This window comes from Pteronotus mesoamericanus, unplaced genomic scaffold (genome assembly GCF_021234165.1).
Source record: "Pteronotus mesoamericanus isolate MK-2021 breed Mesoamerican mustached bat unplaced genomic scaffold, CSHL_Meso_final scaffold_54, whole genome shotgun sequence".
Classification (NCBI taxonomy): Eukaryota; Metazoa; Chordata; class Mammalia; order Chiroptera; family Mormoopidae; genus Pteronotus; species Pteronotus mesoamericanus.
Window position 1 is genome coordinate 47,075,486 of NW_026555321.1, and position 16,217 is coordinate 47,091,702.

Consider the following 16,217-nt stretch of genomic DNA (forward strand, 5'->3'; position numbering starts at 1 on the left):
TTAAATAAACATGGCTTAAAACCAAAATAACAGAAAACCAATATCCTTGTAATCTGTGACCATAAATTAACCAACAGCTCCTTGAGATTATGATCTAAAAGTGGCCATGTCTTAAGGACCTTCATCCCCTATGGTCACACATGTATTCCTGAGTTTAAATTATATCTACGTATGAATTTACATATACACAGAGGTCAATGCCTGAACATTTGAGACTAACTTTCATGAAGACTTTTATTTATTTTAAAATTACTGTAACTTTCCAACTTTCCTCCCTCACCTCCCCTTTTCTCCCTGCCTGATACTCCAAGTCTCACATGAATACGTTAAAAAACTTTCAGGATGGAGACCTTCATCCTTGCTCTGGTGAAGTTTTATGTCAACTGGTAGTGCCCCCAAATCCAACAAGACCCAATTCCTTTTGACCTGCCCCCTTTCCAAACCATAAACAGAAAGTGTTCACATACCACGTGAGGGAAAGTCCAGACTTTGCCTTTTCTCACCATTTTAAAAGGATGTATGTGTGTTCAGCAAGGTTCATACTGTATACCAGGCACTATCTTAGGGATTATACAAATATTAACTCATTGAACCCCTTAATAACTTGTATTATTATCATTCTACAGATAACAAAACTGAAGCACTAAATTTTGATTTTCCCAAAATCATATAACTGGTAGGTAAGAGAGTTCTCTGTCCTTTCTGTAGGCATTGCTAATTTTGTCAATATTAGACTTTGTTGGAAACAATAATATTACAACTCAACAAAAATAGCTGTGCACATTTCAGGCACTGTGAAAGAGAGGGTGGTACCAGCTGGGCCCTGGAGAACCATTTGGCGTTCCTCAAATAAAACTCTGTAGGCTGGTGTCCATCAGAGTCACAAGCAGCTGAATCTGGCAACCTTGTTGACCAATGAAAAGGTTTAATACAAACTGTGTGAAGGAGGAAAAAAGACACCCTGGCCAACAGTGTGATGGGAAATCTTGAAGCCATTCCAACCCTCTGGGCTCCAAGTAAGAGATTTTTGGAAATTCACCCCAGAAAAAAAGTCACTCCTCTGAGAAGGATATCAATTATAGCACCTATTTTTGTCTTGTGCAAAGGCCTTGGTCCCACAGGTAAGCTCTGGAAGATAGTAGAGAACATGCCTCAGAGCGTCCCAACCAATAAGCAAGAGAGGTGTGGAATTTTCTACCACTATCCATCATTGCTTGAAGTCTTCTTTCAAGGTCATTGACTCTCAGATACTTCCAGTTTTCCCTGAAAGCCACCACGTGTACTCCCTGGGCCAGGAGGAAAAGAAAACAAGTAAAAAAAAACAAGAACCCAGGGCAAGGGCCACAGCTGCTGGCAGTTAGCAGAGTGTGCAGAGTATATGAGCAGGGCATGGGCAGGGTCAGCTTCAGAACAGTAATGTGGTTTGTGAGATTCCAAGAGGGAGAGAAAGTTTGTGCTTTTGCCAAATACATTTGACTTCTTTGTATAGAGCATTCAGAAGGACTAATATGGTCCACATAGCATATTTGGGGAGTTCTTGTTCCAGTCAGCAGTCAACAAACCTTGCCTATAAAGGACCAGATAATAAATAAATAAATTTTGCCTCTGTGGGCCATATGGAACAGCTCAGCTTTGTTGTTGTATCATGAAAGAAGCCATAAACAATATGTGAATGGATGTCTATGGCTATATTCCAATAAAACTTTATTTACAGAACTAGGCAGTAGGACAGATTTGGCCTGTGAGCTATAGTTTGCTAACCCTTGTTCTAGATCATTCCTACAGATCCATCCAGCTCTAGGATTGTAATACATATCTGGAGTTGTTGACATCTGTACTGTGACATCTACAGAGTACAAACATCTCATTGACTGATCTTAGCAGTCTTTGTTCCCTCCTCCCCACGTGAATCCATGGCAAATGTGTTTCAGACTGATGTGCCTAGTCTCTCTGAAACCCATCCCAACCAGCCTTCTGTAACAGCCTCTTCATCCAATTTTACCCACAGTCTCTCTGCTGTGGAAAAGCAACTGACCCTGTATTTAATAATTCTGCTGGGGAAATAAAAATAGTGTTGCCCTGAGGCTACCTGATGCCAAGAATTTTCCATGTCTCAGGAGGAGAAAAATAATAGCAGCTCAAAATAAACAAGTCTTACCCACATGTAATGAGGGGCCTAGAGAGGTGTAAGGACTGGGGGAAGCAGGAGAGGAGTTAGATGCCAAGATCACACTCCAGCCCCTTTAGTCCTGCACTTGAAGACATTAGGAGAGTAGTTCCTCTCGATATGTCTATGTAGCCTATTTTTATCAACCACCCAAGGAATGCCAGGCATTCATTACTTTGTTCTATAAACACATATTGAATGACTACTTTGTGCTAGACACTGTGTTAGAGAGGACTGGCTACATAATTGGTGGGGCCCAGTGCAAAACATAAATGCAGGACTCCTTCTTCAACAACTACTAAGAATTTCAAAATGGTGACAGCAAGGTTATTAAACCAAGTATGGGGTCCTTCTAAGTGTTATACAATTGCATCTGTTATACATTCATAATTCCAGCCTTGTTGTTTGATGTGGATGTTATATATATGGTATTACAAAAAGGGCACCAGTCCTTGCCCTAGAGAAGCTTACTTCCAAAAAAGGAGACATGTGTGTAATAAAACACATCAGTGCTTCATCCCATCTTTTCAATTCCTTTACCATTTTTGTCCACATCAGATCCCTGTGAGTACCCACATTCAACAGCCAGCACCTATACCCATCCCTTTGTTAGCATCTGACCTCAGCCTACCAGAGCTGCTCTATCTGCAAGCTCAGAGAACTGACAGTCTTCATCAATGAATGACTTGTGTGGGAGTCCATCTAGTTGGCTCATTGACCCTGCTGGGGTCAAGTATGAGGCCAGATGTGTACTGATCCCAGACCTCCCCGCAGCATTGTCATACTCTAGCTTGGCTCCCTTTCCTTCTTACAATAGTTCCCACCTTCCTATCAGTTCCTCATGAGAACATTTCCTACTGAATCACGATGACACCAAAATTTTCAGTGAAATTTTCATTTCTGGGTGCGCTTTGAGGGAACCCAACCTAAGACACATGCATATAAATTTGGAGGGATAAGTTCAAAATGCGAAGTGCCATGTTAGAGATGCTGAGAAAGTACTAGGCACATGAGAGATGAGGGAAAGTGCTTTCAGTTAGAGGGCAGTGAGTGGCACTGGTGGGAGAAATCTTGGATGAGTTGGCATTAGGGTTGGGTTTTGATTAATGGATATTATTTCAAAAGGTTAGGATGAATGGTGGAAGCAGTAGAAGTATTGTGCTTATTCTTTGTTTATCCCTCCAGGTCTTCTCTGCACTCTTTTTTATTTCAATGTAGTATCTTTTTAAAAAGATATATGCCCACAACCTAGGCATGTGCCCAGACTGGGAATAGAACCAGAGACCCTTTTATTTGCAAGCTGGCACTCAATCCTCTGAGCCACACCAGCCAGGGCTCTTCTTTGCACTTTTGTCTACCTTGCTTTGTTTCCAGGAGGTCTGACTTGTGTGGACTGCATTAACAGGCAACCTTCCCTCTGTCTTTTTGTTTGGATTAGGTAAATGAGCATATAGATGATGAGAGGGTAGAAAAGCATGAACCAAGTGGCCTTCTCCATAGGGCTATTCTTTCCCTATCTAGTAACTGTTTAATCTCTTGCCCCTTAATGTCCAGAGGTGGTAATGTATAGCCACAGCTACTGGACTATCTAATGTTGGTTTCCCTAAACTCTGCCCACACTGACATAAGGAGTCTTTTTTTAATGCTTCTCAGCTACCTAGTTTGAGTGTACCATCTGGACTGCACTGGGATGCTGACTAACACAGACATAAAGGGGACAAAAATGCCAGTGAAGAGAAGAGTTCAACCAAAGACACATACACCAAGCTCAAAGCTGTTACAAGAATTGTGAGCAGAGAGTGCACGAAGAGCATCAGGATTTAAACCACAAAGGTTGATTACAATCAAAATATGAACATCTTTGAATGGCTAAACCTACAGAGTGGGACTGTGAGCCACAGTGTGTCTGAACAGAGCTGTGATGTGATGAGAGAAGTATAAGGGAGAAGTTGACCTGACAAAAGTGAGAAGGAGAGATGGACTGGAGATAAACTGGGGAAGGGATGAAGGGCTCTGAGGCTACTGTTGTGATCTAGTCAGAGCCAGGTCAACATGCAGACCAGCTGGATGGAGGTGCTATTGGAAATGTAATGAGAGATACAGAAAGCTGTCTGTATCAGACCCCCACTTGAAGCTTTGGTTCATGCAGTTCCTACTGCCTGGTACAACTTTCCTCCTTCACCTGGCTAATTCCTCCTTACCTCCAGGGGTTTTTTTGAAACATTATTTCTCCCAGGGAGTCTTCGTTGGCCTCCTCTTCTGGACTACTGGAGGTCCCATAGCTAATATGTTCCTGTAATGTCTTAAACCTACATGTTTAGAACAGATCACACTGCACTGTAATTATTTATTCAATTTTCTCTCCTTTGCAGGATAAACTCCTGCATAAACTCTTATGAGCAGAGACCACATCTGTCTTGCTCATTCTTGTATCTCTAGAGCACAGTATAATGCCCTAGCATCAAGTGAATATATAATGGATTGATGGACAAAAGGAATGATGGATGGGTACAGTCAGTGGCCTCTGACCGTTGCTGTTAGAAAGGTGGCTTGACACTGACTCCTAGAATCTATGTGGTTAAAATCATTCATTCATCCTCCTGCGACATTTCTCTGGTTCTTATTTAGTTATTCCACAGTGAAGTTTCAGAAGTCTCTTTTCAGAGATTAATTAATAGAGTCACATTTCTAATAAGGATGTAAGGAACTGAGCTGTTTGTGTTCTTGGCACAAAAAAAAAAAAAGGAAACTGACAGGAGGATGCAGTCATGAAAAAAAAAGAAAAAGAAAATTATGAGAAGTGTTTTTCAAGGTATACATCATTAGAAAGAGGGAATGATGAAGCTAAAATAAATGTTTCTTGTTGAAGCCTACTTTGTGTTACAAATCTTGAAGGGACTTGACTGGAAAGTCTGTTGGTGACAGCATGCAATTCATTCCTTTCTGCTGCTGACTTCTGGCCCACGCACTTCAAGACCCTCATAACCGTGATTTGGCTGCCCCTTTCTACATGCTGGGAGAAGCTGAGACTGGGCTCTGCGCAAAGCGACACTGGTTTCGGGAAACCAATTCTATTGCACACCAGCCTGTTGAAAATGCTGCTGTACCAGTTGAGGCCCCCGCACAACAGCTAACACACTCAAACAATTGAGGAGACATCAACAAAGGGACTATTTACAACAATGTGGACAGGAGAAGAGAAACCAATAAGAGATGATGTATCACCTCAGACCTAGTGAGAGTGGAAGCTACTGGAACTACTACTAGAGCAGATATAAGTGTCTACAATTTACAGGCAAGAAAAGTGAACTTCACTCTCCTACTCAGGTGGTCCAAGGGGGGCTCAAAGAAGAAAACATTTTATAGCACTTAGAAGCCTGAAATTCTCCAAACATATTACTGCACTTTTACATTCCCATCTCCTTGTTGTCACCTCCTTCACTACATGCTCCCCTCTTGCTTTCTGTTTGCTGTTTTTCAAACAAAACACACACGTGCCTCCATGGTTTCAAACAAGGTCCCCTCGTTCAAAAAGCTTCTTTTCACCAGCTTCATTTCCACCATTCCAGGGACATACATTTCTTGTCCTTGCTTACCTACTGTTCATTGTCACCTTTCATGACCATACCTCACTTTTCCTTTGGAATGTGAACTAAGTGGTTCATCAGTACTGGGTGAGCTTACCACACTCCCTGAATCTGAGGTGGGTCCACAATCACAGTGATTGGTTTAGGGATGACTTGCATCCAATTCAGGCCAGAGTCAACGTTGAAAATGTTGCTATCACTCTCTAGTAGAAGAAATTCTCTTTCAGCAAAGGTTTTTAGGCTAGTGGAATGTAACTTGTGAATGAAAGTGGCACAGTAGAAGCTAGACCTGAGAGATGTGGAGAGATAGGTTCATAGCAATGTTGTATGAGCACCTGGCCTCAGCTTTGTTGGAGAGCCGCAACCCATGAAGCCAGACTCTGCCCATACCTCTCAGTGATGTGAGCCAGTATGTCATGTTTTGGCCTGAACCAATCGAAACTTTCATCACTACACTACTGCTCTCCTGGGCTCTCACTGCCGCTGAATCCCTCCCCCAGGGCTATCTATCACACCTTATGGTCTGATATTTTGCTGTTCTCTTCCTCTAGACTCCAGTTCCTCCTTTTCTTTTTTGTTCAGGGATTGACACAAAATAGTAAGTAATTAGTAAGTGTTGAAAGAAAGCAATACAAAGAGTTAGGGTTCCAGAGTAAAGTAGTTCAGTATTCCCAGCATTTAAAAATGTTTTTGTTTATTTTTCATAACCATTTAGTCCCCTTATATCCTCCCTTCAATCACAATGCTGTTGTCCATGTCCAAGAGTCCTCTTACTCTTTTGCTCAATCCCTCCAACACCTACATTCCCCCTCTTAGCTGTCATCCTGCTGTCTATAAATCTGTCTCTATTTTGCTTGTTAGTTCCGTTTGTTCTCTAAATTCCACATATGAGTGAAATTATATGATATTTGTCTTACTCTGATTGGCTTATTTCACTTAGCATGATTTCCAAGTCCATCCATACTGTTAGAAAGGGTAAAATTTTCTTCTTATATTATGGCTGAGTAGTATTTCATTGTGTAAATGTCTCATAGTTGTTTTATTCACTCATCCACTGATGGACACTTGGGCAGCTTCCTTATCTTGGTGACTATAAATAATGTTGCAATGTACATAGGTGTGCTTATGTTCTTTCAAATTAGTGTTTTGTGTTCCTTCAGATATATTCCCAGAAGAGGGATCACTGGGTCAAAAGGCAGGTCTGTTTTTAATTTTTTGAGATATTGCCATACTGCTTTCCACAATGGCTGCACCAATCTGTATACCCACCAGCAGTGCAAAAGTGTTCTCCAGTCTCTACATCCTCACCAGCACTTGTTGTTTGATAATGTATTGATGATGGCCATTCTGACAGGCATGAAATGATACCTCATCGTAGTTTAAATTTGCATTTTTTTGATGATTAGTGACATTGAACATATTTCCATATGTCTATTGACCATCCATATGTCCTCTTTGGAGAAGTGTTTGTTTATATGTCTTTTGCCAATTTTTTATTTGTGTTGTATGTCTGTTGGTGTTGAGTTTTGTAAGTTATTTGGAATTTTGGATATTAACTCCTTATCAGATGTATTGGCAAATATGTTCTCCCATTGTGTGGGTTGTCTTTTTATTTTGTTGATATTTTCCTTTTCTGTGCAAAAACTTTCTAGTTTGATGTAGTCCCATTTGTTTGCTTTTTCTTTTGTTTCCCTTGCCAGAGGATATATATCTGATAAAATATTGCTAAGAGCTGTGTCTATCTCTGACATTTTGCTGGCTATGTATTCTTCTAGGATTTTTATGGTTTGAGTCTAACATTTAAATCTTTGATCAATTTTGAATTTATTCTTGTGTGTGGTGTAAGAATGTGGTTTAGTTTCATTTTTCTGCACATCTCTGTCCAATTTTCCTAACACCATTCATTAAATAAACTATCTTTACCCATTGTTATGTGATTGCTTCCTCTGTTGAACATTAATTGACTATAAAGGTGTAGGTTTATTTCTGGGCTCTCTATTCTGTTCCATTCATTTATGTGTCTCTTTTTATGCTGGTACCACACTCTTTTGATTACTATGGCTTTATGGTGCAGTGTGATATTCGGTAGTGTGATTACTCCAACTTTGTTGTTCTTTCTCAGGATTGTTGTTGCTATGCAGGCCCTTTTGTGGTTCCATATAAATTTTTGAAAGATGTGATTCACCACATTAAAAAAATGAAGGGTGAAAACCACATGATCATATTGATAGATGCAGAAAAAGCATTTGATAAAATCCAACACCTATTTATGATAAAAACTCTCAGCAAAATGGGAATAGAGGGAATACACTTAAACATAATGAAGGCCATATATGACAAACCCACTGCCAGCATCATACTCAACTACAAAAACCACAAATGTTCCCCTTAAAATCAGAAACAAGATGGGAATACCTGTTTTCATCTCTTATTCAACGTAGTACTGGAAGTCCCAGCCATAGCAATCATACAAGAAGAAGAAATAAAAGGCATCCAAATTGGAAAGGAAGAAGTAAAACTCTCTTTATTTGCAGATGGCATGATACTGTACATAGAGAATCACAAAGATTCTGCCAAGAACCTACTAGAACTTATCAATGAATTCAGCAAAGTAGCCAGACACAAAATATCCAGAAATTAGTTGGATTTTTATATGCCACTAACAAACTAACAGAAAAAGAAATTAAGAAAACAATCACATTTACAATTGCTTCAAAAAGAATAAAATACCTAGGAATAAACATAACCAAGGATATAAAAGACCTGTACTTGGAAAATTATAAGACACTGAAGAAAGAAATTGAAGATACAAATAAAGAGAAGCACATACTATGTTCATGGATAGGAAAAACTAACATAATTAAAATACCCTTACTACCCAAAGCAATCTATAGATTGAAAGCAAATCCTGTCAAGATTCCAACAACATATTTCACAGAACTAGAACAAATATTCCTACCTTTTTTATCATAGTAATCATCATCATCATTAATGATAATTAATATATCATTAGTATCATCAGTAATGATAATTATGATGATGATGATGATGATGATGATGGCTACCACTTATTAAGCACTGTGCCTTTAATAGCTTTATAAGCATTATCTCAGATCATCAGAACCACCACAGCAAGTTGTTTTATTAAACCATGTTGTTTGTAAGAAAGTAAAAGTTCAGAGATTTCAAGTAACTTCTCCAAAGTCACACAGCTAGAAATGATATATATAAGATATATACCAACCATTGGTTCTGAAGTTCATGCTCTTGTCCACCATGAGAATGGCCCCTAAACCTTTCTTTCTATTTCCCTACCTTCCTGAAAGAACACAGCTATCCTGACTTGCTCCTCTTGAGTCTGCCTCTCTTGAATCAAGGAAACAGGACTAAGCTTATTTCCCTCTCCTGCCTTCCCATGCCAGGTCTGGTACTTGATCAACCACACGGTTTCATGCTGGGATAGCAGCGAAGCATCTTCTCTAGTTCAGAAGCACTTTGGGGGTTAAAAGATATGGTGGCACTTGGATCATAAAGTTCAAACTCAGAAGCTTAAAGAAGGTCAAAAGCCTGAGACCGACTGCTGCAGACATTTAAGCTGACTCCTCCAAATGTCCAGTTCATCTGTAGTGCCCATAAGCAACCTAAACACCTTATGAGCATACAGCTTCTAAGCCAAACACGTCTGCATTTGAATCCTGGATCTTTTATAACCTGAATAACTTTGGGTAAATCACATAAACTGTCTCAGCCTCAGTTTCTTCATCTGTAAAATGAGAACACCTGATTCAGATAAATGTTGAAAGAAAATTAACATGCTTATTGTAAATTAATGATATCTGGAACATGGTAAATATTCCAGCAGGAGTAGTTACAATTACTATTTAAACCTTACCTTTTTCTTGTGGCTGAGAGATAAAAATTTCCAGACCCTGGTGAGAGGGAGGTAAAGTTCCCCAGAACTCCATACTCTATTACCTATTGTTCCAAACATACATATTGATATATCTACAGCTTTGTACAGGTGTCTCCTCTCCAGAAAATCTTTCAATCCTCCTTCCTCCACTGGTGTTAAGAGTTGCCAGATTTATCAAAAAAATATACAGGGTAACCTCCCAACAAAGAAAAGCCCAGGACTAAAAGGCTTTGCTGGTGAATTCTACCAACACTTTAAATAAAAATTAACAGCAATCCTTCTCAAACTCTTCCAAAATCATTAAAGAGGAGGGAATCTTCCAAACTTATTTTATGAGGCTAACATTACTCTGATATCAAACCCAGACAAAGATACCACAAAAAAAGAAAACTGCATTCCAATATATAAAAACATAGTATAAAAATACATATAAGCGCTCAACAAAATACTGACAAACAAAATTCAACAGCACTTTAAAAGGATCATGCACTATGACCAAGTGGGATTTATCCCTAGGATACCAGAATGATTTAACATATGACAATCAATGTGATATACTATATTAATAAAAGAAAAAGTAACCATTACATAGTCATCTAAGTAGATGCAGAAAAAGTGTTAGGTCAAATTCAATACCGTATCATGATAAAAACTCTGAACAAACTAGAATAGGGAGAAATTAACTCAGCATAATAAAGGCCGTATATGGAAAGCCCACAATTAACATCACACCCAACAGTGAAAAACTGAAAAGTTTCCCTCTAAGATGAAGAACAAGTGAGGATGTCCTCATTACTTCTAGTCTGCATAGTACTCGAAGCCCTACCCCTTCAACCAAAAGGGTTGTAATTATATTTTGTGCTATATGGATGAATTTCAGTGGGAGGGTGAACCAAAGCTCCCAGTGGTTGGGAAGCTGCCCTCTTAATCTGTGGTCTACTGGAGAGATCAGCTCTGTGTACCATCTACACAGCAAGAATGGCTTCCACAGCACACAACAGCGCTGAGAAGGGGGAAACATGTCCCTTTTCATTTAACTGTTAGATCACATATTTCCATGTTTGCAGTGTGTTAACTTCCCTATGAGGTTGCCAATATCGATGGACTTCTGTGAGTCACAGGAACTGGTTCTGCCTATCCTACAAAGTTCAGTCTGCAGGAAAGGAGAATGAGAAGTGGGGGGATGGTACCACTTGGACGCTTCACCTCAGCAGCAATGTGATTCAGAGTGGTTGTTTGTCTTTTTTAATTTTTTTTAAAGTATATTTTATTGATTATGCTATTACAGTTGTCCCATTTTTTCTCTCCTTTATACCCCTCTGCTCTGCGCCACCCCTCTCTCCAGCATTATGCCCCCTTGTTTCGGGTCCATGGGTTGTACATATAAGCTCTTTGATTTCTCCATTTCCTATACTATTCTTAACCTCCCCCTGTCTGTTTTGTACTACCATTTATGCTTCTTGTTCCCTCTACCTTATCCCCCCACTCTCCCTCCCCCCTCCCCACTGATAATCCTCCACATGTTCTCCACTTCTGAGGTTCTGCTCTTATAATTGCTTGCTTAGTTTGTTCTTTTAGTTCAGCTGTTGATAGTTATGAGTTTGTTGTCATTTTACTGTTCATAGTTTTTGATTTTCTTCTATTTCTTAGATAAGTCCCTTTAACATTTCACATAATAAGGGCTTGGTGATGATGAACTCGTTTAACTTGACCTTATCTGGGAAGCACTTTCTCTACCCTTTCATTCTAAATGATAGCTGTGCTGGATAGAGTGATCTTGGATGTAGGTCCTTGTCTTTCAGACTTTGAACACCTCTTTCCCACCCTTTCTTGCCTGTAAGGTTTCCTTTGAGAAACCAGCTGATCGTCTTATGGGAACTCCTTTGGAGGTAACTGTCTCCTTCTCTCTTGCTGCTTTTAAGATACTCTCCTTATCTTTAATCTTGGGTAAATTAATCATGATGTGCCTTGGTGTGTGTTTCCTTGGGTCCAACTTCTGTGGGGGACTCTCTGAGCTTCCTGGGCTTCCATTTCCTTTCCCAGGTTGGGATGTTCTCCGTTATTTCTTCAAATAAGTTTCCAATTTCTTGATCTTCCTCTTCTTCTGGCACCCTTGTGATTCAGGTGTTAGAATGTTTAAAGTTGTCCGAAAAGTTCCTCAGCCTCTCCTCATTTTTTTGAATTCTTGCTTCTTCATTCTGTTCTGGTTGGATGTTTATTTCCTCCTTTTGTTCAAACTGTTGATTTGATTCCTGGTTTCCTTCTCTTCATGGTTGGTTCTCTGTATATTTCCTTTTGTTTCACTTTGCATAATCTTCACTTTTTCTTCTATTTTGTGACCATACTCAGCAATTTCTGTGAGCATCCTGATTACCAGTGTTTTGAACTCTGCGTCTGATACGTGGGCTGTCTCCTTATTGCTGAGTTCTTTTTCTGGAGTTTTGATCTGTTCTTTCATTTGGGCCATATTCCTTTGTCTCGGCATACCTGTTATATTGTAAGGGGCTGAGCCTTAGGTATTGGCCAGGGCAGGGCAGGGCAACTCACTTCACTATGTTGTGATGCTGTACATGGGGAAGTGGTCAGAAAGGAAACAATGCCACTTGCTCAGCTCTTGGCTGGCTTTCAGTCACCTCCCCTGCTACCCAGTAGCAAATTGGTCCCCTCTGGTGCTGATTACCAGTTGGGTGGGTTTGTGTACATTCTAGGACCCTGTGAACCTCTCCAGTGAACACTCCTGTGAGACTAGGAGTTTCTCCACTCACTGCAACCCCAACAGGTTTTTACATCTGGAGGTTTTAAGGCTTTCTTTTCCCTCACTGGAACCCCATGTTGCGTGGTCTGTCTTGCTTCCCTGTTGTCCCACCTGGTTTACTCACACACAAATGTGGGACCACCACCTGCTGTCTCACCTGCCCAGTCCTCCAGCTGCCACCTTGCCACAAGTCCTCTCCACCCTGGCTGTCCATCTCTACCTCTCCTACCAGTCTGGATGAATGTTTCTTCTTTAACTCCTTCATATGGTTGTTGAACTTCCATATGGTTTTATTTTCTGGCAGTTCTGGTTGTTTTTTGTTTTTAAATTTGTTGTTGTCCTTCTTTTACTTGTGCAAGGAGGCAAAGTGTATCTATCTATGGCTCCATCTTGCCCGGAAATTCTGTTTTTTTCTAATATCTTTATGACTTTTGTGGGAGAAAAAAGATGTGTGCTCATTATTTTAAGGATTCAAGTAAAATGAGAAAGCTCAAAAATGCATTAACAAGCATCTCAAAGTCCACCCTGGAGAATTTAACAGTTATTAGCATAAGAGTCTAGGGCTGGTAGGAGAAATGGCTGATTGCAGGGCACAACCAGGAAAGGTACAAGACGAAACCAGTACATCATGTGACAGAAAGAAAGAAAATGCTCAAAAAAAAATAATAATGGGATCATTTCACAAGGACACAGAAGCTAGCTAGCTGGGGCTCCAGTGATTTTGATTTAGGCATCAAAACCATAAAGTCTAGTTATTAGTTATAAACAATTGAAAGTAAGAATGCTTTACTCCATAATGAAAATAAACTGATAAAAAGTAATGGATGGGGAAAGGGAGAGCTGTTAGTTACAACAGAATCCCCAGAGCTGGCAGATAAATGTTGAAGGAGTGCTGTAGTTGAGAAATCCTTACAGATTGCTGATAAATGGCATAAGATAAAAATAAGAAGTATATAGTGGAGAAAGCAGACAACACCTTGACTTAGTGTTCAAAAGTAATTCCACCAATGAAGAGAAATAGACATCATGTGCCTCCAGATATGATGCTTGAAAAGACACGACATCACTTCTATAGTATTCTAGCCAGGAATGCATAACCTGAACCAAATCATGAGGAAACACTAAAACAACTCAAAATAATGAATATCATATTCTAAAAGGAGTCATGTTGTATTTAAAAATTTCAATGTCATAAAAGGCAAATAAAGAGGAGAGTAAAGTCATTCCAAATAAAGGAGAAGAGTTAAAATAACTAAATGTAACCTAAATGTAATACCTACCAGTTCCTAGAGTGGATCCTTTGTGGGGGAAACTAATACAAAGGGCATTAATAGAGAATTAACAAAAATGAAATTGTGGATGATGGGTTAAATACAAGATGTCAATGCAAAATTTATTGAAATTTTAACTTTAATGTGATTTTTGGAAAAGAATATTCTTTTTTAGGAAGTACTTAAGGATAAAGAGGCATGATATATATAACTATTCTCTTGGTTCAGAAAAAAAATCATAGAGCAAATTAAGCAATTGCAGTAATATGTTAACAGCTGGTGATTCTGAGTATATGATATTTAAGAGTTCTTTGTGCTTTTCCTGAAACCTTTTCTATAAAATTAAAATTATTTCATATACAAAGTTGAAAATGTTTTGAAGAGTTGAGGAGAAACATATCAAAGACTTAAAATGTGGTGGAAGAAATGACAGTTCATTGGTTTATACATTCACTCTCTCATTCATTTATTCACTCATTCCATGAATATGTCCTAGTGCATGGTACTGGTGTTACAGATGTGAATTAGACACAGCCCTGTATTCAAGGAACATATTTGTAATAAAAAAGAAAGTCATCCAAAAATTGGTTAAATCAGGGAAGAGTAACACTTTCTGCCTTCTCTTGTATTTTTTGCACATTACTATTCAAATGAATTTCTTGCATTTCCTAAGGCAAAAAAAAAAACAAAAAAACAAAAACATCTCATTGATTGATTCAAAGACTTTAGTGGTTTTTACAATCCCATCATATTATACAAAACAGAGACCCAGTGACTTAACACTTACAAAGTGTTAAGATTGTCTTCCCTGGGTGATGTATCTCTGCCCATCTCACTGGATGCTTCTATGAGTTTTTAAAACTTCTTTGTAGATACAGGTCAAGGCATCAGAGACTCAAATTATACCAGGAGCAACCCTCTCTGCTTGGATTAGTCCAGTGGTTTTCAGTCGGAAAAATTCCTCACAACCCTCCCCCAAATCAGGCAATATCTATACATATTTTGGATGCCTCAGGTGGCAAGCACTACTGGCATTTAGTAGGTAGAAGCCAAGATGCTGCTAAGCATCCTACCATGCCCAGAATGGTCTCCACAATAAAGAGTTATGTAGCCCAAAATTTCAATAGTGCAGAAATAGACAAACCCTGAACTGGTCCAAAAACTTGGAATAGTTCAGTTAGAGAAGAAAGGTGGAAAGGAGAAGGGCAGGAAGAAGGATATGTTGGTCCAACTGTGCAAGAGAGAAAGTACAAATAAAGATGGTTTAAACAAAACAGACATTTACTTCTCTTTTTCCTAGAGAAGTGTGGTACTGAGAAGTCCAGGGTTAGCTTGACAGGTCCCAGTCATCAGGGAGCCAGGCTATCCCAGGTGGTTGCTCATCCACATTGGTCACTTGAGTTCTAGTCATCATATCCTCATTTCAGCCAACAGGAAGAAGGAAGAGAGGCCCCTCCCTTGAGGAACACATCCCAGAAGCCACTCCCAAGATATTTCCTAATATCCATTGAACAGAACTTAAATATGGGCACACTGATTGCAAGGGAGGATAAAAAATGGATTCTTTATTCTAGCAAGCCATGAGTCCAATTAAAAGTCAGTGAGTTCTACTACTGAAGTGCAAGGGGTGAATGGATGCTGGGAGACAGTTCACACAGTTTGCCGCAGATGCACAAACTAGATATTTGCGTTGGGAATTTTTGTAATGGTGTTGTCTTTTTACTCACTTATTTTTCTACTATTTTTCCATTGCACTTGATATTTGTAATTGTTGAAACAACAAGTGTCATTTTTTAAATCTGCATATTACATAAAACTAAGACAGAAACCTCTTAAAAGAAAGAAGACAGGGAGGACTTGCATTGTGTCCAAGCAGGAAACCTTAAAACTCAGTGAATGCGAAGATTGTACAGAAATCTAAAACAAGACCCCCAAATTTCTAAAGAGTCGACACAACTCCCCAAATTAGGTAGGTTACTAAGGATGCCAATTTAAAACTAAAACATGGAGTTCCAGCCAAGATGAAGGTATTGATTGATACGCTTCACTTCCTCACATAACCAAAAAAAGATAACAACCAATTTAAAAAAAAAAACACAAGAACTGCCTTAAAATAAAACTGTATGGAAGTCTGACAACCAAGGAATTAAAGAAGAAACATTCATTCAGACTGTGCCACAGTGCAGTGAAGTAGGTTGCCCTGCCCTGGCGAATACCTTAGGCTCAGCCCCTTACAATATAACAGGTATGCCGAGACAAAGGAATATGGCCCAAATGAAAGAACAGATCAAAACTCCAGAAAAAGAACTCAGCAATAAGGAGACAGCCCACGTATCAGACGCAGAGTTCAAAACACTGGTAATCAGGATGCTCACAGAAATTGCTGAGTATGGTCACAAAATAGAAGAAAAAGTGAAGATTATGCAAAGTGAAACAAAAGGAAATATACAGAGAACCAACCATGAAGAGAAGGAAACCAGGAATCAAATCAACAGTTTGAACAAAAGGAGGAAATAAACATCCA